A 27,239-nucleotide genomic window follows, 5' to 3' on the forward strand; every position below is an offset into this window, starting at 1 on the left:
ATTATATAAACAACATAAAACAATAAAATACATTAATAAACTACTTTGAAATGGTTTCCATGTTCCATGCTCTGGTGTACTCATTTATTTATTTAAGCTATGGAAGCAAAGAGATGAGCAGATGGTAAGTCAGAGAAGCATAGTCTCATTAGGAGGCTTAGAATTGACAGAAAAAAGAGGAAATCCTGGGAGTTTTGGCTAAGGGAGTAACGCTGACCTTCTGTCCTGTCGGCTTGACTGCTGAGCGAGATGAAAGTCAGCCACAGAGAAAGATAACAAGACATAATTCTCCAGATCTTCTTTGGTCTGTTATGCCATCCCCCAATGTTTTATACCTGCTTATGATTGAGTGCTATTGCTTTTTTGAAACAGAATCAATACACTAAAGAACGCTGTTTCAGGAGTGATATACCTAGTTTAATGGCCATTATATCATTTGTATTATAGTACTGTCAATGCAGAGAGAAAAGTTATTATATACATTGTATACAGAAGCCATGTCTTAATGGTCGTGGAGAAGGAGTAGCCACAATTTATGACAAAGACAATCCTAACTGTATAACAATGCATATGGCTGACTCATTTGAATTACAGTGGTACCTTGAAACTCAAAGTCAATTGGTTCTGAGTTTAAAAGGCTTTGAGTTTAAGGTATTTTTTCCCAAAAGGATGTATGGAAAACATGTTAATGTGTTCCATGGTCCCGTGGACTTGCATATGTTTTGGGCTAATGTAAATTAATGGGGTTGTTTTTGACACTTATACACTGAAAATAACACAAATATAATATAAAAAACACTGAAATAAAAAGCTGATTCTTACAATTTCTTAGCACCCCGAGCTATAACACAAGTTTAAAAGTCAAACAGTGAGGAAAATCCAGCTAAACACAGACACATGTGGACGCTTTTAGAGTGAATTTGACTGTTATTCCACACAAACGCAGATTAATCTCATATGCACACTTTGATGATGTTTTACCGCACCGCTCAAACTGAGCTCTGAACAAAGCGACTGTTCATTGTTAATTTGAAATTAAATAAATATTTTTTTTAAAAACAAACTGAACACATTGAGTTTAAGGGAAACGCTGAGTTTAAGGGTACAAATTTCTCAACAAAGGGCGTTGAATTTCAAAGATTTTGAGTTTAGGGGACGTTGAGTTACAAGGTACCACTGTACTTGTTGCTGATGTGACTAATTAATCTTAATCAGAGAGAAAATCTTATATGTTTGAGCTTATTACTATTTACTGCCCCCTGGTCCTTCTTCTGAGTTTCCAATTTAGTACTATAAACTATAAAGGCCTTATTCTTGTATATATTTTGGATATATTTTATCTTCAGCTTAGTGTCTGAAAATGATAAAACAATGTCTACAGCAAACCAAAAGCCAAAAAAAAAACCAAATAAAAATAATTACATATCCAAGACAAATTTTAAGACAGCATGAAAGCATCTATGAACTGATTTACTTAAACACAATTTTTACTGTAAGACAACATTATACCACTGTATAAATCTTCAGAGCTCATTTAATGTTCATGGTATTGTAATAATTCTAGTGTCTGTTCTGAATAAAACATCTACTAAAACCAGTGTGGCATACCAGCTCAATTAAATCTAACCCTAATTGCATCTGTTTATTAATTTATGTACCTAATATCCAAAAGCCAAAGAGCAACATTAGGAATCCTGCTGTGAACACGCACGTCTTTACTAAATAAGTAAAACTGGAGGTTGAAGGTGTATAATAAAGCAGGATTTGGTTAAATGGTATAGCAAATACATTTGATCATCTAATGCACTCAATTACTATAGCAATGCATTAACTTATACTTATTGGTAGGCACGGTGGCTAAGTGGGTAGCACTGTCGTGTCACAGCAAGAAGGTCCTGGGTTTTACCTCCAGGTGGGGATGTCCGGGTCCTTTCTGTGTGGAGTTTGCATGTTCTCCCCATGTCTGCGTGGGTTTCCTTCGGGAGCTCTGGTTTCCTCTCACAGTCCAAAGACATGCAAGTGAGGTGAATTGGAGATACTGAATTGTCCATGACTGTGTTTGATATAACCTTGTGAACTGATGAACCTTGTGTAACCAGTAACTACCGTTTCTGTCATGAATGTAACCAAAGTGTAAAATATGACGTTAAAATCCTAACTAACAAACTTATTTATTTAGTGTTTTAATAACTATTGTGTTGCATCAAGAGCCCAGTGTTTCAGATCTTGCTAACAATGAGCTCAAGACAGGACTACAGCCTGCACTTACCTACACTAACCCTTTTTCTCTTCTAACTAATCTGTCAGACAAATGTCTTGGATGTGGGAGGTAACCAGTGTAGTTGACGGAAACTATACTGACTAACTGTGCTGCCTGGTACTAGTTTATAACTGGCACGCCAGCCTAATAGAAACCTACACTAATTGCATTTGCTTAGTGACTTATGTACACAAAATAGATTAAGTGGTAAATGGCTTCATTACAGTACCCGCTGTGACAATGCAATCAGTGACACAGATCACTTTATTTATTTATTTAGTATGTGTCCAACTACAGAGTTTGTGTTAAAAATAATAATAGTAATATTGGACTTTCAGAATAAAGCTGTAATATTTTGAAAAACACAGTTTTAGGCAAAGCCGTTTTACCATTCTTATACAAATAACTACCCAAATAGATGGTACCATTCGATTTACAAAATGTACAATTGCATTGCTCTTATTTACTTTTTTTTCACCATTTTATCTTTATCACCATTTTACCATTTAGTTTGTCATTTTATGTTTCTTTATTTTTAATACATTTTAATAACAATTTATTAATTATATTTTATTTTTGTATATATTTGTTTTCATTTTATTCTATAAAATGCTCTAATAATCCCATGATTTTTTTTCAACCACCTTTTTTAGGGTTCTCTCATTAATTGCCTTTTCCAGCCTTTCTTGGATTGTTCCTTATGGTTCCATGAGTGGCAAACTTTTGATAACATTTTAAACTGTTGAAGCGAAGGTCTTTGGAGATAGTCTTGTACACTTTGGACTGTTTCGCTTGGTAACAATTTACATTTACAAAATTTAGCAGACACAGTGTATCACTTTGGATACACTCATGTATCCAAAGTGACACAGTTATAGCATGCAAACAATTGAAGGTTAAGGGTCTCGTGAGCCCTAAAGTGGTATATTGGTAGCAGTGGGGATTGAATAGTCAACCTTTTGATTACTAGTCCAGTACCTTAACCACTGCCATTTCTGTTTGCTCAGACAGCTATATTGTCTTTACCATTGTATTGGAACAGTGAATACAACTGCCATTTTTAAACATTAAAGCCACTAAAAGTCATGTCAGCACTGACTATATGGGGACAGGTGTCATCTTTCAAACTAAAAAACTGAATAATTGTTGTTATTATTATTTAATGACATAATTTAAAGTAATATTTTTGATAGGCAACATTATCCCTTTGTTTTGTTTAAATAATAAGCTTTCCACATGTCATTATCAGTGGTACTTTTACTGAAGTTAGGACTTCTTTCTTTATTTGTAATTATATATTTCTTTATTATTATTTAACCATAAAACACATTTTTGCTGACATATGGGATATCAAATGTAGTACAGTTTCTCAACATAAATCATCACTCTAAATGCTAGACCACATGTACACCCATTTTAATGGCCCCTAAAACATAAAATCTTAATAATAAAACCTGGGTTAGGACTGCAGATTTTTGGTTAAGTAAAATTAGCTTCAATGTTAAGCTAGCTTCATAGTATAGCCCTTTGTTGATGAAACTTTTAGCCTACCTGTTTTTCATCCTAGTCAAGCACTGAGAAACAAAGCACCACTGGCAAAGGCAGTCACACAAAAAAGCAAGAGAAGCCTGTGCCTGAATGCAAATCACTGTTGTCAGCTTATAATATCCCTTACGGCAATTCTACAATATCTGCTTACTCATCAGAGTAGTAGTTTATTTCCGAAATGTTGCCCCTCATCTTCTCAAGTACACAATAACTTGCCAATAATTCATGGATAATGATCAAGGACAATTCAAATCCCTTGAGCTAAGAAACTTAAAATATAATACTTTATTAATCCTGAAGGAAAATTACAGTGTTCCAGCAGTTTACATACAGATAAGTAGACAGACAATTAGGTATAGTAAGCCAGTAAGTATAAATTTAGTGGAGAAAATATGTGATTGTTCAGTGACTACAGAACTGATGGCTGCAGGATGGTGAGGTGGCAATCCACCATCATCTCCTTTGTCTTCCTGGAGTTAAGTTGGAGATGGGTGCTCTGGCACTAGTCTTTAAGGTTTTTCATCAGGGTCCTGTATTCCTCCTCATTCTTCTCACTAATACATCTGACAATAGCGGTGTCATCTAAAAACTTTTGTAACTGACATGTCTCAGATGTGTGAAACTGATGTGTGAATAGTGAAAAGATAGGGAGCAAGATCAATCTCCTGTGGCACCTGTGCTGCTCATAGTCTGCTCTGACATACAGTTCTCTGGTCTCACATACTGGGGTCTGGCGGTCAGATAGTTAGTGATCCAGGACACCAGGGCAGGGTGTACCTGCACTCTACTCAGCTTGTCCCTTATCAGGAGGGGCTGGATGATGTTGATGTCATTGGAAAAGTCAAAAAATCTGATTCTCACAGATCTCCATGTCATCTCCAGGTGTGATTAAGCTCTAGGCAGCCAGTAGATAGTAGAATCCTCAACCCCCACATGTAGCTGATTTCACTGACTTCATTGGGTGCAATGCCAATGCTACTGAACTGTAGAACAATGCAGGAGGTCTTCCAAAGCACCAGGACCTTTTGCAGTCACAAGCTGAGGTTGTAGATGTATTGCAGGGCACCACACAGCTGATCTGCTAAGCTTGTATGACTGTAGCATTGATACCATATGGGCCTGCTGCTATTTCTACAGTGTCTGTAGGGCTTTCAAATCACTCACTTCTGGTTCTAATTAAATTATGATTTTCATCTTTAAGTTTGAACAAACTCTATGTATCTTAGAAAACCAAGACACATGTAGTCTAACCTTCCAGTCTCCCCTTGCAATGATGAAAATGCTTTCACAATAAGATTTTATGATGTACACTGATCAACCATAACATTAAAACCACCTCCTGATTTCTACACTCACTGTCCATTTGATCAGCTCCACTTACCATACAGAAGCACTTTGTAGTTCTACAATTACTGATTGTAGTTCATTTATTTCTCTACATACCTTTTTAGCCTGCTTTCACCCTTTTCTTTAATAGTCAGGACCACCACAGAGCAGATATTATTTAGGTGGTGGATTATTCTCAGCACTGCAGTGACAATGACATGGTGGTGGTGTGTTAGTGTTAGTTGTGCTGGTATGAGTGGATCAGACACAGAAGCGCTGATGGAGTTTTTAACTACCGTGTCCACTCACTGTCCACTCTATTAGACACTCCTACCTAGTTGGTCCACCTTGTAGATGTAAAGTCAGAGATGATCGCTCATCTATTGCTGGGGCTGATAAAATGGACAGTGAGTGTAGAAACAAGGAGGTGGTTTTAATGTTATGGCTGATCTGTGTATTTTGTACTTGAGTTACATATATGAATCATTAAAAACTGTTCACAAGTAAACACTGTTTAGGTGCAAATTAGACTAAGGTTAAACACTTAATATTTAAGTGTCATTTGTTGAGAATAAATGCAACGGCAATGTAAACCAAAGTCATGAACGCACTGAGGTCTGGATTTAAAATCACACCAAAAATCTAAGTAAAAAAATAAATAAATCACAGGCTAATCCAGTTTTGCTTGAATTCCATCATGACAACCCATAATGTGACCTAGAATTGTGTATAGCCCTCTTGTGCCTGTATGCAGTCTCGACAGTGTCTGGGCATGCTTCTTATGAGACAGCAGATGGTGTCCTCAGGGATCTCCTCCCAAACCTGAATAAGAGCATCAGTGAGCTCCTGGGCAGTCTGTGGCACTACTTGGCAATGATGGATGCACTGATAAATGATGTCCCAGAAGTTATCGATTGGATCCCCAGCTCTGGGGGATGGGAGCCAGTCAATGGTATCAATGCCACTGTCATCCAAGAAATCCTACACACATTTTCCTGTACCAGGAGCCCCGGGCCCACTGCTCCAGTGTAAGGTCTGACAATAACTCTGATGATTTCATCCTTGTACCTAACAGCAGTCAGGGTGCTGTTGTTTAATACATGGAGGTTTGTGCAACCCTCCAAGAATATGCCTTAGACCATCACTAACCCACCACCAAACCATGCTGGATGATGTTGCAGGCAGCATTATGTTCACCGCAGCATGTCTACACTCTTTCACACCTGTCAGTCATGCTGCAAGTCCCAGACACTGAGCCCTTAGGCCACCCTCGTGTTTTGTTGTGTTGTTTTACTTGTGCATTGTAACATGGTACATGTCATGCTTAAAGTTACCATTAGGGTTGAGTAAATTGTGGCCAAGAAAGCATTGCCCTTGCCATTACACCACCAGCAGTCTAAATTGTTGACACATGGCAGGTAAAGTGCTGTCTGTGCCAAATACCAATGCTATCGTCTAACTGATGAAAGTGTCCAGGGTCAGTGAATCTGTACACACTGCAGAGACATGTTCTTGGCTAAAACACTGACTTGGCCGACAGTGGGCCATTCACCTTGATTTTTAATTTATTGTGGTTTCTGCTGCTCACCACAGTTGTAAAGATGATTTTTTTGCATTACTGTAGCCTTCCTGTGAGCTCGAACTAGTTGGGCAATATTCCTCTGACCACTTTTATAAAGGTGGTTCTTTCCTCAAGAATGTGTTAGAATCTTTACTCTTTCTCTTGCCTTTTTTGGTGTACACACAAATTTCTGATCTCCGTTGGGTTTATATTTTACGATGCAGCACCATTATCCTTTCAGCAATGGCCCTTTACCCTCAGTTGCTCAGATTGTATACTGTATCAGTACTGTAAGTCGCTTTGGATAAAGGCATCTGCTAAGTGCTGAAAATGTAAATGTTAATGTAAAACCACCTCCTTGTTTCTACACTCACTGTCCATTTTATCAGCTCCACTTACCATATAGAAGCACTATGTAGTTCTACAATTACTGACTGTAGTCCATCTGTTTCTCTGCATGCATGCCCTCTAATGTGCTGTTCTTCAATGGTCAGGACTCTCCCAGGACTACCACAGAGTAGGTATTATTAGGGTGCTGGAACATTCTCAGCTGACATGGTAATAGTGTGTTAGTGTGTTGTGCTGGTATGATTGGATCAGACACAGCAGCGCTGATGCAGTTTGGAAACACCTCACTGTCACTGCTGGACTGGGAATAGTCCACCAACCAAAAATATCCAGCCAACAGCGCCCCGTAGGCAGCGTCCTGTGACCAGTGACGAAGGTCTAGATGATGACCAAATCAAACAGCAGCAATAGATGAGCTATCGTCTCTGACTTTACATCTACAAGGTGGACCAACTAGGTAGGAGTGTCTAATAGAGTGGACAGTGAGTGGACATGGTATTTAAAAACTCCGGCAATGCTGCTGTGTCTGATCAACTCATACCAGCACAACACACACTAACACACCACCACCATGTTAGTGTCACTGCAGAGCTGAGAATGATCCACCACCTAAATAATACCTGCTTTGTGGTGGTCCTGTGGGGGTCCTGACCATTGAAGAACAGGGTGAAAGCAGGCTAAAAATGTATGTAGAGAAACAGATGGACTACAGTCAGTAATTGTAGAACTACAAAGTGCCTCTATATGGTAAGTGGAGCTGATAAAATGGACAGTGTGTGTATAAACAAGGAGGTGGTTTTAATGTTATGGCTGATCAGTAAATATAGTTATGCTATAGTTCTCACCCCATTATGATTGAACCAGTAGTGCAGGGCCCTCTGGGCCAGACCATTTGGTTCCACCCCCTTTTGATCAGAAGATGTTAAATAGGCCCTAGCCCAAGGGGTTACTGTGAGGTGAGGCAAAAGATAAGTTCACAGTCTCAGAGGATAGACTTCCTGACAGCCACAAAGCACCCACATACCCAGCTGAGGATAAGAAAGAGAACTGAGAAAAATTGGATTTTCGTCAATTAAAAATGCAAAGTGAATAAACAAAAGAGAAATCTAAATCAAATCAATATTTGGTGTGACCACCCTTTGCCTTCAAAACAGCATAAATTCTTCTACTTACACACAGTTTTATAAAGGAACTCAGCAGGGATATTGTTCCAAACATCTTGGAGCACTAACCACACATCCTCTGTGGATGTAGACTTGCTCAAATCCTTCTGTCTCTTTATGTAATCCCATACAGACTCAATGATGATCAGTGCTCTTCAAGGACTCCTTGTTCTTCTTTATGCTACCTTGGCTGTACATTTGGGGTCATTGTCCTGCTGCAAAATAAATTTCGAGCTAATCAGACATCTTCCTGATAGTATTGCATGATAAATATGTATCTGCCTGTTTTTCTTAGCATTGAGAACACCATTAATCCTGACCAAATCCCCAACTTCATTTACTTCCTTCTGTTGCAGCCAAATATTTAAAATTTTGACACCTGCTGCCATTTTTTTCTGCACCCCAGTTCGCGCTTGGACTTGATTCCATGTCAAAGTTTTTGGCGACAATTCTTTAATGAAGACTAAGTCTGGCCAGACCTCTCCAAACAGTACATGGGTGTACCTGGGTTCCAATGGTTTCTGCCAGTTTTTTTTTTATTATTATTTCACTTTTTCTCCGATTTTCCCCCCCAATTTTCTCCCAATTTAGAACACGTAATCAGTACCGACTGCCTCTTTTCACCTGCATGAGGCGAATTCATATGCAGATCAGCCTTGTGCACAGAGAGCCACACCCTGAACAGCATTATTCCCCGACTCTGCACAGGCGCCATCAATCAGCCAGCAGAGGTCGTAATTGCACCAGTTATGAGGAACCCTGGTCTGGCTCATACCACCCTGAACAACAGCCAATCGTTGTTCATGTGGCAGCCCAGACGGATGGCAGAGCTGAGATTTGATACGATGTATTCAAAATCCGTTTTACCGCTGCGCCACCTGAGCGGCGGTTTCTGTCAGTTCTGAACTGATTTAATTAAGATTTGATTTGATTAAGATTAAGTTGACAAATATAAATATATTGCAGATATATTAACACTTCTACTTTTAAAAGCATTCTTATTTGGGACAAAACTCTTATGTCCTTTTGTTACCTGTAATGTATTCAATAGTGTATGATAATGTTCAATGTAAGCTGACTTGCTTTTTAACCTTTCTTACTTTTGATTCAAGGAATTTGTGAAGCTACTGGTGTGGAATGAAGTTAGATGAAGTCCAGATACTCCTGGTAATTCAATCAATTTAGAACCCATTAAATCATTGATTGTAAAGTTTTAAGTCAATTAGAGTAGAGATAATATAATTTCCATTTAGAGCATGTTTGTCTAGTAACCCGATGCAAGAACCATTAAAGGGTAATTTCACAAGTTTCTCTTATTAAACCTTAACTTCTGTAGCAATAACTAACTTAAGCTCCACATAAATAAATAGTTTATTTACAAATTAAAAGGAATAAAAGTATAAAAAAAAATATAAAAAATGTACTTAAGTATTAAAAGTAGAAGTACAAGTAGATACTGTATATATACTGTATATACGCAGTGGGGTCAAAAAGTATTTAGTCAGCCACTGATTGTGCAGGTTCTCCTACTTAGAAAGATGAGAGAGGTCTGTAATTTTCATCATAGGTACACTTCAACTATGAGAGACAAAATGAGAAAAAAAAATCCAGGAAATCACATTGTAGGATTTTTAAAGAATTTATTTGTAAATTATGGTGGAAAATAAGTATTTGGTCAATAACAAAAGTTCAACTCAATACTTTGTAACATAACCTTTGTTGGCAATGACAGAGGTCAAACGTTTCCTGTAAGTCTTCACAAGGTTTGCACACAATGTAGCTGGTATTTTGGCCCATTCCTCCATGCAGATCTCCTCTAGAGCAGTGATGTTTTGGGGCTGTCGCTGGGCAACACAGACTCCACAAATGTTCTATGGGGTTGAGGTCTGGAGACTGGCTAGGCCACTCCAGGACCTTAAAAATGCTTATTACGGAGCCACTCCTTCGTTGCCCGAGTGGTGTGTTTGGGATCATTGTCATGCTGGAAGACCCAGCCACGTTCCATCTTCAATGCTCTCACTGATGGAAGGAGGTTTTGGCTTAAAATCTCACGATACATGGCCCCGTTCATTCTTCCCTTAACACGGATCAGTCGTCCTGTCCCCTTTGCAGAAAAACAGCCTAAAAGCATGATGTTTCCACCCCCATGCTTCACAGTAGGTATGGTGTTCTTGGGTTCTTCTTCTTCCTCCAAACACGACGAATTGAGTTTTTACCAAAAAGTTCCATTTTGGTTTCATCTGACCACATGATATTCTCCCAATCCTCTTCTGGATCATCCATATGCTCTCTGGCAAACTTCAGACGGGCCTGGACATGTACTGGCTTAAGCAGGGGGACACGCCTGGCACTGCAGGATTTGAGTCCCTCTCGGCGTAGTGTGTTACTGATGGTAGCCTTTGTTACTTTGGTCCCAGCTCTCTGCAGGTCATTCATCAGGTCCCTCCGTGTAGTTCTGGGATTTTTGCTCACCGTTCTCATGATCATTTTGACCCCACGGGATGAGATCTTGACCCCAAGGGAGATTGTCAATGGTCTTGTATGTCTTCCATTTTCTTACAATTGCTCCCACAGTTGATTTATTCACACCAACCTGCTTGCCTATTGTAGATTCACTCTTCCCAGCCTGGTGCAGGTCTACAATTTTCTTCCTGGTGTCCTTCGACAGCTCTTTGGTCTTGGCCATGGTTGAGTTTGGAGTCTGACTGTTCGAGGCTGTGGACAAGTGTCTTTTATACAGATAACGAAGTCAAACAGGTGCCATTAATACTGGTAACGTGTGGAGGACAGAAGAGCTTCTTAAAGAAGAAGTTACAGGTCTGTGAGAGCCAGAAATCTTGCTTGTTTGTTATTGACCAAATACTTATTTTCCACCATAATTTACAAATAAATTCTTTAAAAATCCTACAATGTGATTTCCTGGATTTTTTTTTCTCATTTTGTCTCTCATAGTTGAAGTGAACCTATGATGAAAAATACAGACCTCTCTCATCTTTCTAAGTAGGAGAACCTGCACAATCAGTGGCTGACTAAATACTTTTTGACCCCACTGTATATATACAGTATATATATAATATATATATATATATATATATATTATATATATACAGTATATATATATATAAATATATATATATATATATATATATATATATATATATATATTAGGGCTGTCGAAGTTAACGCGATAATAACGCATTAACGCAATCTCAATTTAACGCGATTATAAAAATTAGTGCCGTTAACGCAAATTCTAGTTCATGTTGAGACTTGACTGGTAGAACAAACGTTTTAATGTCGGACTTGCCACCGTTTTTTATTTGCGGTTTGTTAACATAATGTTACCGAGCGTGGTAGTGTCGTAGTAATGCACTTGCATAATAAAGAAGCTGCCAGTCCTCCATTCACGTAACGCTAGGACAGACACTTAAAAATCCTCCTTTTGGAGTGAACTGGTTTCATTTTTGATCAATATTATTTACCATTGGCTCAGGTACATGTCGAAAAAATGCTTTGTATTTCATTGGTTTAACAGCCTCATTACTCCTTATAGAGCTACCACTGGCCAATCGGAGAAGGTCCGCCCTCTAAATGCTAGTCTGTGATTGGGTGGTTGAATTTCGCCCGCCCTCTCTGTTTTGTAAACACCGCGCTACCTGAGTCAATCACTCAGCTCTCATGATCAGGAACGCGGTGAAAATGCCAAAAAGTAAACTTTTGAGGCAGCGATGAACGGACCTAAATATGAAAAGACACAACATTTAGTGAGTAAAACAGTCATTTGTTATATAATTCTTCCTTAAATTGGTCAAAAACTGTTATATGGGTTCTGGATTCATTCTGTGTGTTGCAGTAGCATGTCCCCCTGTTCCTAATAAGATGTCCGGCTTTTTGGGGTGTAATGAATTTTTTTTGTTACTATGAATCTGGCCACCCTAGTCTAAACACACTCAGTTCGTGTAGAAACGTCCATTAAACCACTGGATAGTATTACTGCCTAGTATGTGAGTGAATAAAACTCCCTTACAGTTTTCTCTTGTCCCAGCAGCTTTTAACATTAGTACATTTAGCATAAAATGTGTTCACCATTTTAATTGTAACATTTCACTTAAAAATCCTTGTTTTCTATAACATTTACACAGATTTTTTTTAATGCGATTAATTGCGATTAACTATATGAAATTCTGAGATTAATCGCGATTAAAAATTTTAATCGTTTGACAGCCCTAATATATATACAGTATATATATATATATATGAAGATTGTTCTTTTAAGCCTGTAAACTTTTCCTCCTTCCCTCTAAACATGATTTGTGCCAAATCATGATTACAATCACCTGTTGACATCATCTGTTTGAAATCACATCACTGTTTGTTTTTTACCTCATTACTAGCCCTAAATTGCACCTTTTTTGAAGGTATTATAGGCCTGAAATGCATGTATATGTACACTGATCAGCAATAACATTAAAACCACCTCCTTGTTTTTACACCATCTGTTTCTCTACATACTTTTAGCCTGGTGTGTTAGTGTGTGTTGTGCTGGTATGAGTGGATCAGACACAGCAGCACTGCTGGAGTTCTTAAATACCGTGTCCACTCTATTAAACACTTCTACCTAGTTGGTCCACCTTGTAGACATAAAGTCAGAGACGATCGCTCATCTATTGCTGCTTTTTGAGTTGGTCATCTTCTAGACCTTCATCAGTGGTCACAGGACGCTGCCCACGGGGCGCTGTTGGCTGGATATATTTTTGATTGGTGGACTATATTTGATTGGTGGACAGTGAGGTGTTTAAAAACTCCATCAGCGCTGCTGTGTCTTATCCACTCATACCAGCACAACACACACTAACACACCACCACCATGTCAGTGTCACTGCAGTTCTGAGAATTATCCACCACCCAAATAATACCTACTCTGTGGTGGTCCTGACCATTGAAGAACAGCATGAAAGGGGGCTAACAAAGCATGCAGAGAAACAGATGGACTACAGTCAGTAATTGTAGAACTACAAAGTGCTTCTATATGGTAAGAGGAGCTGATAAAATAGACAGTGAGTTTAGAAACAAGGAGGTGGTTTTAATGTTATGGCTGATCGGTGTATATTAACAGTTGAAATTAAGTTGACCAGACAAAACTTGCAATATCTTGAGTTTATATCTGCAATGCAATAAGAGTTGATGTTAATGTAAAAAAACTGCATCTTTTTTTTTTTATTTGCATTTTCTATAAGTTTTTTTCAGACAGTGATGAAGCTGCTCAGGATACTATCAACATTTTCTCTGTAGAATGTAGTGAGAATAGCAGTTGGCAGATGAGCATTCCTTACATTTTGCAGAAAAAAGAGATGCTGTTGGGCTTTCTTGGTTATGCAGTTAGTGTTGAGGACTGGGTAAGGCTCTCCACCAGGTGAACACCAAGAATTTTACTGCCCTTGACAATCTTCATGGAAGAGCCATCAATGTTCAGCAGTGAGTGGTCATTCTGTATTCTGCTAAAGTCAATTATCTATTTGGTGTCAGATGCACTACTTTTGCACACTGATTGAGGATTGTGGACAGGACCAACAGATACAAAAACCCCTGATGAGCAAGCCAAGGACGACTGTGGAAAGTAAAAACTCCCTGAAAATTACAGGAAGAAACCTTGAGAGAAACCAGACTCAGCAGGGCCCATCCTTCTTGGGTGGCCTGGAGGATACTTTAAATAAATAGGATTTACACAAATCTTACAAACACAGAATTAAATAAACTAAAAGTTATAACTGACAATAAATAAATAAATAATAATAATTGAGTTGTTATTCAGTCTAGTCTTCAATAAAGTCCGTAGTGAGTTCTTGTCATTCTTGGTGCAATTACTCCAGACCCGTCACATCCGGCAGAAGCAGCATCGTTGTCACGGCAGTCTCGACTTCAATCCTTAACCTCAGCGGGTAAACAGGTTTCCATCAAAATGCCCTCGGGGTAAAACAACAGAGAATGTAGTTAATAACGTACAATGCTAGTTGAATAAAACAGTTTTACAGAGAGTTTTAGACTCCGGCAGCCCTAATTATTAAAGCATAACTAAAAGGGAGAGCGAGCAGGTAACAAGGTCATGAAGGCTTTCATAGGACATCAGCGCCCATCTCCCCACCATCATCAAACCTGAGTGATCGGACAAGAGAGGCAGAACGACAGCAACCCAACATCCCTGATCACTATAAGTTTCTATGACCAAGAACCCCCAAGCTCCGCGCCTTAGTCTATATGTAATAAACTGGAATCTATCCACATCTCTCTTTCACAGATGTTCCTTGGCTGATGACTGTTCGGTGGTAACTCTATCCTATTATGGTCCTACTCTTCTCTCTGGGGTATTTAAACCAGTAGGTAGCTGTGTCACTTTTTTTCCTTGTAGGTGGTAAGGTGATGTTTGAGAGTGTTCATCTCTAAAGAGCTGTTTCAATGACCTAAAAAGCTATTTTTTAAACTCACATCCTTGGTCATGTGTAGTTTTGAAATTAAGTAATTAAAAATATTCTTTGTAGGCTTTCTTGACTTTTGGCATAAATTTGTGTGAAATGGCGAAATTTGGGCATCTGGTGAAATGGTCAATGGCTATTAGTATGTATTCAAAACCACCTTTACTTTGCTTCAAGTAAAGGTAGACAACTGAACCAACTCAAGCGAAGACAAGTGGATATTCTTTTTAATCTGGGCTCTCACATGCATCGCTAATGCATTTTGCTCAATGCAGGGGCATCTTCTTGTCACTTAAGTCTTAATGTCTTTTTTTTTCATTGAGGACCAAATGTCATCATGGAGGCACTTTAACACTAGGCATTTGTACTGCTGGCATTAAGAGTTGGCACTGCTGACTTGTTCTATGACAAAGCAGCACATTCTCAAGAACAAAAGCTTTCTACAGGAACTGTTCAGTCCTTGTTTGGCTTCACTAGCATGTATCTAATTTGTCTTATTAATGCTTTGCTCTTGTGATGTGTCCAGTGTGGCTGTCCAGGCTACATTCTTTCTCTCAACCGCATGACTACCTTTCCAGGTTGCAAAGAAGACTTAAGGAAACAGGCTCTACCATGCATTCTGTCATGTACTGCAGTGGTCCCCAACCATTTTTTCACCACGGACCGGTCTCATATAAGATATAAATTCACAGACCGGCGGGGGAGGGAAAATTTAAAATACAGTAACTGTAGAATGGAAAATTAGTGCGAGTCTGCAATGAGACGCTGCTCCCACCTAAGTGGTGATAGTAAACAGTAACACCCAAAGAGTTTTGGAAATGTAATTGCTCTTGTAGCAATCTCTCATTATTTATTCTTACTGTGCGGCCCGGCAATAAATGACCCACAGACCGGTACTGGTCCGCGGCCCAGTGGTTGGGGACCACTGATGTACTGGATAGTGAGAAAAGGTGTCTGCATTAGCATTAACTTTGTCCTTGTAATTTGTCCTTGACAAGACTTTATGTCAAATCGGCAATCAGAACGTCTTTTCACCTATTTGTGACCCACAGCGTTCAACTTGGCCATCCGCATAATGTAGGTCAAGGGTTTATTTTCAGTGTAGAGAGTAAAGTGAGGAGCATAGTAGAAATAGTCTCTAAACGTATTACACACTGCCCATTTCAGCATGAGCAATTGCAGCTTCCCAGAGTGGAGGCGATAGTTCCTTTCTGCAGGTGTAAGGGTTCTGCGCACTTATCTTTCTGTTCTAGCACTAATAAAGCACAGTGTGAAGTACAAAAGGCAGGCTGAAGGCTGAAAATGAAAAAAAATGTATAAAGAATGGGCTCATCTGACTTGGCGAGGATGGCATTTGGAACTCCTGACATACTCCAGATTCTTGTGACCCATGTACACTATGACGCAAAGATTAGAGCCTTTAAGCAAATGTTGCCACTCCTCCAGGACCCGTTTGATAGCAAGGAGTTCCCTTTTCCGACTAGTTTTTTTTTATGCTAAAGACAGCTTTTTGGAGAGAAGAGTTTGGAAGGGTGAGTCTGCTGTTAAAATGCTGAGAAAGCATAGCCCGAGGTGTCCACTTCTTCTACAAAAAGGAGTTCTGGGTCCGGTTGGTGAAGGATGGGTTTTGTGGTTAAGTGACACTTTAAAGAGGTATATGTCTTGTCAGCAGTGAGTAACCAGGTGAGTCAGTGTGAAGCCCCCTTGGGAAGGGAGGTCAGAGGTGCTGCGACAGAGCTTTAGTTTCATATAACCAAGTTTATGAATGGTCTCTGGTCATGGCTACACCTTCTGCACCTTTATGTGTACACCATTTGGAAAGATAACATATCCTAAGAGGCAGGCTTTTGTTACATTGAACTAGCACTTTTCCAATTTGATATACAGCTGGTTGTGTTAATCACTTTACTCATGTTTTGTGTTCCTGGAATAGATCAGGATATTGTCTATGCGTACAATGACAAATCTGTGAAGGATATCACAGAATATCTTGTTCGAGAATTAGCCACTTCATACAGAACCACAAGGTATTCATAATGACCACTAATGGGGGAGAAGGCAATTTTCCATTCATCTTCCTCACTAATGAGAACTAGATTGTTGGACACTCCTCAACTCTAGCTTTGTGAATTTTTCAGTGCAGGTGGCACCAAGGGCAGGGGGTAGTGCAACTTTCTTCTTTTTTTTTCTCTCTTTATGCATTTTCTCCCCTTTTTTCTCCTGAATTTTTAGCGCGTCCAGTTGCCCAATTGTTTCACGCTTCCTCTCCACTAATGCTGACCCCCGCTCTGATTTGAGAGGAACAAAGCTAACCCACACCCCCTCCGACATGTGGGCAGCAGCCGTATGCATTTTATTACCCACACTAGGTGAGTGCATATATGTGAATCAGCCTTGTGTCTGGAGAAACACACCCTGATCCGCACTCTTTCCCCGTCTCTGTGCAGGAACCATTAATCAGCCAGTAGAGGTCATAGTGCATCAGTTACGAGGAGTCCCTATCCTGCTTAATACCCCACCCCTATATGAACAACAAGTCAATCGTTGTTCATGTGGCCGCTCAGCCGGATGGCAGAGCTGAGATTTGATACAATGCATTTGAAATCCCAGGTCTGGTGCGCTAGCGTGTGTTTTTACCGTGGCGCCACCGGAGCGGCCCAACTTTCTTGATATTTAATTTAGACCTCAATAGTCATTAAAGTCATTTCATCAAAAAAGAATCCTGCAAATATGAGGGAACTTAGAAGGTCAGCAGTTTCTTGACAGATAAGGAGTAGACTCTAGCACAGGGAAGAGTGTCACCAGGAGGGAGCTTAATACAACAGTCCTAGGGTTTTATGTGATGAAGCTGACTGGTCACCAAGGACAGACTTTCACTGTGAACACTATGTAAACAGGAACACTATACTAAGCTAAATGCTAACTAGATCAATACTAACAATATTGATTGATAAGTGAATAAAACCAAAATCTAATGGATACTAGAACAGTGACCTACTAGACTAAATACAAAGTAGAATAACAAACAACACTAAATGCTGCGATAATTTCCAAGATACACTGAACAGAGCTAAAGAACACTAAGAAGAGGGAAGACACTGGTGTTGTGAATGATGTTAATTGCTGGTTGTGACACAAACTTTTGTAAGTTGATAGTTTTTGGCAGTCTGTCTCACTTGCACTAGTTTTTTTGTTAGCAACCCAAAGCAGTTCAGTGCTTGTTAATAAAATAATAATGATATACTATCAGGAGTAGTGGTAGCTCAATGGTTAGCAAACTGTAATAGTGACCAAAATGTTGCTGGTTCAAGTCCCACCACTACATAGTGGCCACTGTTGGGCCCCTGAGCAATGCCCTTAACTCTCAACTGTTTGCACTGTATCCATTGTAAGTTCCACAATCGTAATCGTAGTTATGGAAGAAAACTTGCTGGATGACTGTCATACTTAGGTGCCTTTGTCTCTTTCTTTCATTTTCTTTATTGTTTCTCATGTTTAGCTTAGAATTATATAATCAAAATATGACTGATCAGAGCACTGATCTTACTAATAAACATTTATACCGATCAGCCATAACATTAAAACCACCTCCTTGTTTCTACACTCACTGTCCATTTTATCAGCTCCACTTACCATATAGAAGCACTTTGTAGTTCTACAATTACTGACTCCAGTCCATCTGTTTCTCTGCATGCTCTGTTAGCCCCCTTTCATGCTGTCAGGACTCTCCCAGGACCACCACAGAGCAGGTATTATTTGGGTTGTGGATCATTCTCAGCACTGCAGTGACACCGACATAGTGGTGGTGTGTTAGTGTGTGTTGTGCTGATATGAGTGGATAAGACACAGCAGCACTGATGACGTTTTAAAACACCTCACTGTCACTGCTGGACTGAGGATAGTCCACCAACCAAAAATAAATCCAGCCAACAGCACCCCTTGGGCAGCATCCTGTGACCACTGATGAAGGTCTAGAAGATGACCAACTCAAACAGCAGCAATAGATGAGCGATCGTCTCTGACTTTACATCTACAAGGTGGACAAACAAGGTAGGAGTGTCTAATAGAGTGGACAATGAGTGGACATGGTATTTAAAAACTCCAGCAATGCTGCTGTCTGATCCACTCATACCAGCACAACACACACTAACACACCACCACCATGTCATTGCAACTGCAGTGCTGAGAAAGATCCACCACCCAAATAATACCTGATCTGTGGTGGTCCTGTGGGGGTCCTGACCATTGAAAAACAGGGTGAAAGCAGGCTAAAAAGGTATGTAGAGAAATAGATGGACTACAGTCAGTAATTGTAGAACTTCAAAGTGCTTCTATATGTAAGTGGAGCTGATAAAATGGACAGTGAGTGTAGAAACAAGGAGGTGGTTTACATGTTATGGCTGATCGGTGTACACTGTTATTGATCTATACTGTTATACTGCATTACTGTACACTTATTGGGCTGTAGATTGCTATCTTAAAAACACATGCATGATTCTTTTCATTTCTCACGATCACAATTAAAGAAAAAGCAAGTGAATAAAATCATTCATTTAAACTGGAAAGCTCTAGCCTTGTGTGATCACAAAGGAAATGTCTCACTGCCTCTTGCTGTGATGAATCAATGAGCGCTTCCTGTGACAGTAAGCATTTGATGACAGAAGCTAAATGTGCATAAATTATCTAGACAAACTGCAAATTGCAGAGGAGTCAGAGTGGCAGTTTGTGGTAGTGGAAAAACAAAATATGAAAAATGCAACTTAATTGCAAAACAACTGGCAAATCCACAAAACAGCTTCATTTAGCTGACTGAATGGGAACTCATGTATTATTCATATTCAGGACTAAAAAGTCTGAAGGAAGGTAGTTGGGCTGAATTTTAGTTTGTGTTTGATTGGCACAGTAAGGAGAAATGTATTTACAGTGCAGCTACATCAACCAAAAACATGCTGTGCTTAACTGCTGTTTAGTTTGATATTACTGTACATGGTAGTAGCAAAAAGCAAAAAAACTCCTTCATAGTACACTGTGCCATCATCCTCATTATTTGCCCTAACATCATCAATAGGCAGCACAGTGACACAGCTATTATAGTGACTGCCCCAGGCCACTGTCTGCAAAGGTTTTTTCATGCTCTTCTAGTGTCTGAGTTTTCTCTGAGTATTTCAGTTTCCTCTCATTAGGCCACTGTAAAGTGGCCCTAGGTTTAAGTGAGGGAGATTTGTGGCAAAAACTGGCTCAGGGGGCACAACCAACTGCTGAGGGGCAGTTTGATTAATCTACTTGGTTTTGTTCTGTTTTGTCTGACAACGCCACCTAGGGAATTTCATCCCAAGAAATGTAATGCAGGTAAAACCCACAAGCACACAGGTACGTTAAGAAATTTAAGAGACGTGAGATTGAGTTCAATTTATCTTAACAGGCAGGTATACTGGAGTGCAGATTCTCCATCCTTCGCCCCTGGGACGCCACCTAGCCAGATGACGCACCAGTGCAGAACCTAATTAGAACACACTTTTAAATCATAATGAACTAAAAGGTTTCACATTATACAATGGAAGGAGAAGGAAAGAAACTTTAACCCCACCACTAATAAACACATATAAAACGATGAATGAAGTACCTACCAACAAAGATTCCTAAATCCACCCGTTATCCGGCAAAGTCATTTGCCTGTGTTGTTGTAACACTTCGCCTCTGTGTGCTCTGGTGCTCCTGTGTGCCACGCCCCCTTCTCCATGAGCACACTCTGTCTCCTGCCACGCCCCAGCTCATGATTGGTTCATTTGAACTAATTGGCTCCAGCTGCCATCTATTTAAGAGGTGCACTGGAGCACAGACTTTGTGAACTGTTTTGTTTGTTTTCCTTGTGCCATGTTTCACGGTATGTTGTGATTCTGTTTAGTTTATCAAGTTTGCTTAGTTTTGCTATCTTAGCCTAGTTTATGTTGTCTTCCATGTTATGCCATGTTTGCCATTGTTTCGCTGTGTTTAGTTTAACCTTGTTTTGTTCTGTCTGGTCTTTTGGTTATAATAAATATCTAGTTTTGGTTTACATCTCTGCGTGTGTGTCCGACCTTTGTCTCGCCATAGCCACCCGTTCGTGACAGTTGTCAGCAAATGTGTACATGCATTAAGTTAGCACACTTCTTGAGAAATAGCTTAAATAATTTTATTCATGCATATTAATCTTATACTATAAAATGTAAGATAAAGTTACATTTATATATAACTTTATAGATAAATTCAGTCAAGCCAAAAGTCTGCACACCCCTTTCACCTTCTCCACGTTTTATTACATTACAGACTCTTTCTATAATAGATTGAGTTTAGTTTTTGTCACAAAATAGCCCACAATGACAAAGTGAAAGCAGGTTTTTAGACATTTGTGCTAATTTATTAAAAATCAAAATGTAAAATATCATATGTACACAAGTGTGCACACTCTTTGATATGACACCCAAAAGTGAGCTGAGGTGCATTTTGTTTTCACTGATACTGCTTGAGATGTTTCTACAATTTAATTGGAGTCCAACTGTGGTAGATTTAATTGATTGGACATGATTGGGGATTGCCAACACCTACCTTTTATAAGGTCCCACAATTGACAGTGCATATCAGAGCAAACTCCAAGCCATGGGGTCAAATGAATTATCTGCAGACCTCAGGAACAGGATTGTGTCAAGGCATAGATCTGGAGAAGGGTACAAAAAATGCTGCAGCTTTACAGGTCCCAAAGAGCACAGTGGCCACCATCATTCGTAAATGGAAGAAGTTTGGAACCAACAAAAATCTTACTAGAGCAATCAGGGAAGACGGGCCTTGGCTAGGGAGGTGAGCAGACACCCGAGGGTCACTCTGACAGAGCTCCAGCATATCCTTGTGAAGATGGGAATCAGAAGATCAACCATCCAGGCAGCACTCCACAAATCACGCCTTTATGGTAGAGTGGCCAGACGGAAAAGCCACTCCTTAGTAAAAGGCACATGACAGCCCACTTGGAGTTTGGCTGCATGCTACGAAAGGAAATCATCTCTAAGACTTGTTCATGCGTTATTCTTTAAAGTTCCTTTAAAAGTTTTAACCCTTTGTCCTTGAAGTGTCCGTGTCCTTTTTGCATTGAAGCAAGCTTGTCGCTTCTGCTTTGCGCTGCTCTATTCTGTGTGTTATTCACATAATAGCTCAACAGGTTTCAAAATAAAAGTGTCAAACATAACCACACAAATGCAAAATATTACCAAAACAAATTTACAAAATATAATGGAAATATCACCCATTATAATGACAGCAGCTACACTCCCACCAAATCACACAAATCTTAAAGGTGGGATTGTTCTAAATACAATGGCTACGGCAGGTAAACATCAACTTTCAATATGAACCATTCCCCATAATGAACCATTCAGCATGGAATGTAAAGTTAAACAAACAACTTAGTCTGCTTCAAGTAAAGTAACAAGCTTATTTATAGGTCTTTCCAAAAACACTGTTTTAGTTATGGATTTACCCTTTTTATCAAATGTGGCATTGCTAACCAACAGTCTGACCCTTCCTGCCCTATCATCTTCCACTACTCTGGCCAGCTTCCATTCGTTACGTGGTGTGTGATCATCCTTTAAAAGTACAATGTCTTTCACTTTCAGATTTCTTCTGTTTTTCTGCCACTTTTCTCTTGGTTGTACCATCAAAATATATTCTTCTTTGTCTAATCCAAAACTCACTGGCTAAATATTGAACTCTGTGCCACCTCTTTTGAAGATACAGATCTACTCTGACAAACTATCCAGGTGGAGAAAGGATAATGGTGGACTTCATTGTAAGAATGTGGTTTGGAGTCAAAGTGGTCGCTATTAACGATTGCCATCACTTCATATAAGAAAGTTCTTAGAAAGGAACTATCAAGTCTTTGTGCCGACTGATCGAGAATAGCAGTAAGAACACTCCTAATGGTTCTAATTTGTCTCTCCCAGATGCCACCCATGTGACTTGCCTCTTCATTAAGAATTAGCATCCTAAAACGTTGACTCTTTCTCTATCCATTTCTTTCATGAGTTCTGCAGACTCTTTCTTTGCACCAATGAAATTGGTTCCTTGGTCATTTCGAAGCTGACGAACATTTTCTCTGATGGCAATGAACGCTCTTGAAGCATTGAGAAATGCGTCAGTTGTCATGTCATCAAACACTTCTACATTACAGTCTCATTCTATAATCAACTGAGAAACAGTAAAATTGCTGCAGCTTTACAGGTCCCAAAGAGCACAGTGGCCACTATCATTCATAAATGGAAGAAGTTTGGAACCACCAAAAATCTGAAAAAAATTAGACCTGGGCCGCCCTGCCAAACTGAGTGATCGGGGAAGATGGATCAACATGGCGACAGAGCTTCAGTGTATCCTTGTAGAGATGGGAGACCTATTGGAAGATTAACCATCCAGGCAGCACTCCACAAATCACGCCTTTATGGTAGAATGGCCAGACAGAAGCCTCTCCTTAGTAAAAAGCACATGACAGCCCGCTTGGAGTTTGCCAACAGGCACAGTAACTCCCTCTCAAGCATGTGCAGACACTAGTGCTTGAGAGGGAGTCACAGTGAAAACTCGTTGACTGTGAGAACTCCTTTCATGAGTTCTGCAAACTCTCTCTTTGCACCAATGAAATTGGTTCCTTGGTCAATTCGAAGCTGACGAACATTTCCTCTGATGGCAAAGAACGCTCTCAAAGCATTGAGAAATGCGTCAGTTGCCATGTCAAGTTCTTCTATGTGTATAGCCCTTGAACAAAAGACCGTATCTTTTAATATCCTTTCTTCCCTCTTTAACATAGATTGGCCCAAAGCAGTCTATGCCGGAGTAAGTAAATGAAGGAGTCACTTCCATTTTATCTGGAGGTAAGTTCCCCATTTTCTCTTCTTCAGTACATCTTTAGTACTATCAACACTTGACACTTTTAAAGATGTAGGACGATACTGCACTGCTGCATCCCAGAATCCACCATCCATTAGCTCGCAGTTTGGTCATAGTCATTCCACGTCCTTGATGATGAACCTTTTCATGAAAGTGCTTTATAAGTTCCACTTAGTATTGAAGAAGAGTAATTGGTACAACATGTAATTTCTACATGTAAATTGTTTCAAATATAAAAGTAGGTCAAAGTAAGCAGGTTATACAGAAATGAAAAGAATCAATGGTAAATTAAAACCACCACATTAAAAGTATGTTATTTAGGATTTCTTACATCTTAAAATGAATGAAGAAATATCCATGTTGTTTTAGATGTTTTCTCCTCTGTGGTCCTTAGTTAAATTGTAAGCTGTTTAGACTTGTTTAACAGAGGACCCTCAGCCTTGGGTCATGCTGACTCAGTATCAGAAAATATAAAACATATTTAGCAAGACTGAATAAGAAAAGGTAAAACGTATCTGGAAACTTTACTCTCCTTATTCTGTAATTAGCTGGTCCTGGATAGTATGAAGAAAACATTTCCAAGGTTGCCTCCTTTACTCTCTGGCTGAATACCACCTAGAGAGTCATGAAAAAAACAATTTGATCGATAAGGTGTCAGTTTTACAACCTACTTCACAGACTTTTTGAAGCCAAAGGGGCCAGGTGCTGATAAGCACTGAAATATTGCTGCCTGATCATCAGCATCAGTGATGGCTTACAGATATCCAAATCTTTCTTTTTGGGATAAGCAGGCATAAAAATCAGAAAACAAAATCAAATAAGAAAAAGAAAATAACGAGAATAAAAGATGCAGTAATTCAGATATACATAATAATTTTAGTCTTCTCAGCCAGTGTGGGGAGTATGTGTGTATATTTAAGTTTAGTTTGTGCCATCTTTTTGCTTATACTTCTCTGTTCCAAAAAAAGTTGGGACAGTAAAGCATTTAACACTTTGTAATGATGTCATCCTTCTTTTAACACTTTTTTAATTGTTGTTTTTTAAGTGTCCCTGGAAAGGATGATGGCTTAAAGGCCATTGTCTGATCTTTCTACTGTGTGATGGTCCATCCCAGATGCCTTAGAGCCCAGAGAACTCATACCTCTTTTCCGTTCCAGTTCGCAAACTTGATTTTAAATGGTTCCGTGTGTTTCCACAAAAAAAAAAAAGAGGTTCCAGACAGTGAACTAGCGTTCTAATCTGGTACCACAGAATACTTGGTTTTTCAGCGCGAACTGTGACATCATCTGTGGGCGTGTCAAAGTGTACTGATTTGGGTGCTTTCACATGAGAAATTTGAGCTGCACTTTTGAGCCAGTTTGCCGCTGATATTTTTAAAGTGAACTGTGTGATATGACATGGTAAAAGTGACTCGGACAGTACAAAAATTGCTTAACGTGAGAAATAAAGCTTAACGTGGCTTGTTGTACTAAAACAACGACCAATGAATTTGGGCAGAGCATTCATAACCAGTAATAGAGCACAGAGCTGCAAAACCACCACACGTGAAGTAAATACAGCTACACGTGAAGTAAATATGGTTATTTCACACAAATGCATGTTCTTGATGTGAAACTTTAGTGAGGTTTTATTGCTCAAGTCGAGCACTGAGCAAATCAGCTATTTGTGTCGAGGGTCGCGGTGAGAGCAAAGCGCAAAACACTTCTCACATCAATGAACTAAAGAAAACAACAACTGCAACAAACATGTCTACATCTTATTATCACCAATCACTGATTGATGCTTTTTGCATAAAAACTAACATCTGTAACAACAGCACAAATGCTCGCACATAATCTTCACGCTCCGCCATCATACTACTCTTTATTTTCTTTATGTAATGTCCACCATTGATGATGCAGGCTTGGTTCCCAAAGACTGGTGGAAACGTGGGTCGGTTCATTACAAAACACCAGGTTCGAAGAAACCTGAACAGAACCGCTTCAAGAGTTCTTTTGGTGGAAAAGCGCTATAAGTGGAGCTTCTGGGCATAGATCAAATAGGTAAATTTTTTTTCTTTTTTGCACAGTAAAGTTTTAAGTGCTATTTGTGAATGTAATGTTGTATTTTAGTGCTTGACAAAGGTTATCTCAGCTATTGATGAATGACACTTGCAGGTTGTTGACAAACTGAAGATCCTCTGCCCATCTTTGATCCTCAACTGTTTAAACTAAGATCATTATTTAGATTTTTTTTGCTTTATTACTAGCCCTATATTGCACCAGTCCCAACTTATTTCAAAATGTGTTGTGCAATATGTGAAATACTTTAAAAGTTACTTAATTTTAAAACATTATATTGTCAACATTTAAATCACTAAATAATTTAGTATAATTTAGTATTCATTCATTTACTTGGTCAATATTTCATTGTCAAAATCCAAAGGTAGGTAAATGATTCATTCAGGTCTCGATGCAGCAAAGCTGTCTGCCAAATATTTTCCACTTTTTTCAGAGGCAACATCTTTAAGGCTTCATATCAGGCCCACCCTAGAGCATACCATATTTTTGTGATTTCAAGCAGAAAGTGTAATGCTATGTCTGATTTCTCCTCAGCAGCAAGCAGCTGGAAGCAAAGCAGCAGGCCTCAGCTGGCGTCCTTTCAGCACTATGAGTCCTTGCATGAAGCTAGGAGCTAAAGTATCTCCCTCCACCACTCCAGAACTTACTTTCTTAAGCTTCAAAAGAGCACATTACGGCAAATAAGAAGAGCACTGGATTTTAGAACTACATCCATACATAATCAATGCCACATTCTTGACATCTTCCAAAAGGCAGCATGCTATTACATCCTTAAGGCTTTACAACCTGTTTACTCACAGAGGAAAAAAAAATACATTAAAAGCCTGATCCATGGCTTCCAGCCACAAAGTTTAAAATTCTCTGCATCCAATAATTTTCAGGTGAAAGAAACAGCTTTTGCTGACCACATTCATCTTATTTTGTTACATATTTATTTTCACATCAAGCCTTTGCTGGTGTGTCGTTATTTTGACAGTTGCAGCATTTGGACTGTGACCAATCACATTTAAACCGACGAATGAAGGAAAACTGGGCAATTTCAATGTCTTTGCCAGCGTAATCGAAAAAGTGTCAGAGACGTAAACAAATGTGTTACGGCTGTACATTTCTGATATGATACACTATATCTTCATTCTCCTGTTCTATTCTAGGTAATGTTAATATCTAGGTGGCACTGGTTAAATAGCCTTCCTTGAAAGTGTGGGTAGAAAGCGATGTGTTTTCTGCAAGTTCTTACAATCTTACAGGTTTTATGCAGTAGGTGTAAACTTTGTGATATCCTTAGAATAAAACATAAATGAAAGCTATTTGTAACCAATCAAATGTTTAACAAGAAAATGACTGAATGTATAATTTTTTCATCATTTAATTCAGGGGTGTCAAACTCATTTTTACCGAGAACCACATCTGCATTATGGTGGCCCTCAAAGGGCCGATTGTAACGTATCCTGCTGGGATTGCAGTCTGCCTTTTTAGTCTTGGACAATTGGTTGTTTTTCTTGGAGGCTAAATTTTGTGTTTGTTGTTAAAATGCCAAATTTATACTGTATATTTATAATGTATATCCAGTGGTGTATAGTAACGAAGTAATAATACTTC

This window comes from Trichomycterus rosablanca, chromosome 1 (assembly GCF_030014385.1).
Source record: "Trichomycterus rosablanca isolate fTriRos1 chromosome 1, fTriRos1.hap1, whole genome shotgun sequence".
Taxonomy (NCBI): domain Eukaryota; kingdom Metazoa; phylum Chordata; class Actinopteri; order Siluriformes; family Trichomycteridae; genus Trichomycterus; species Trichomycterus rosablanca.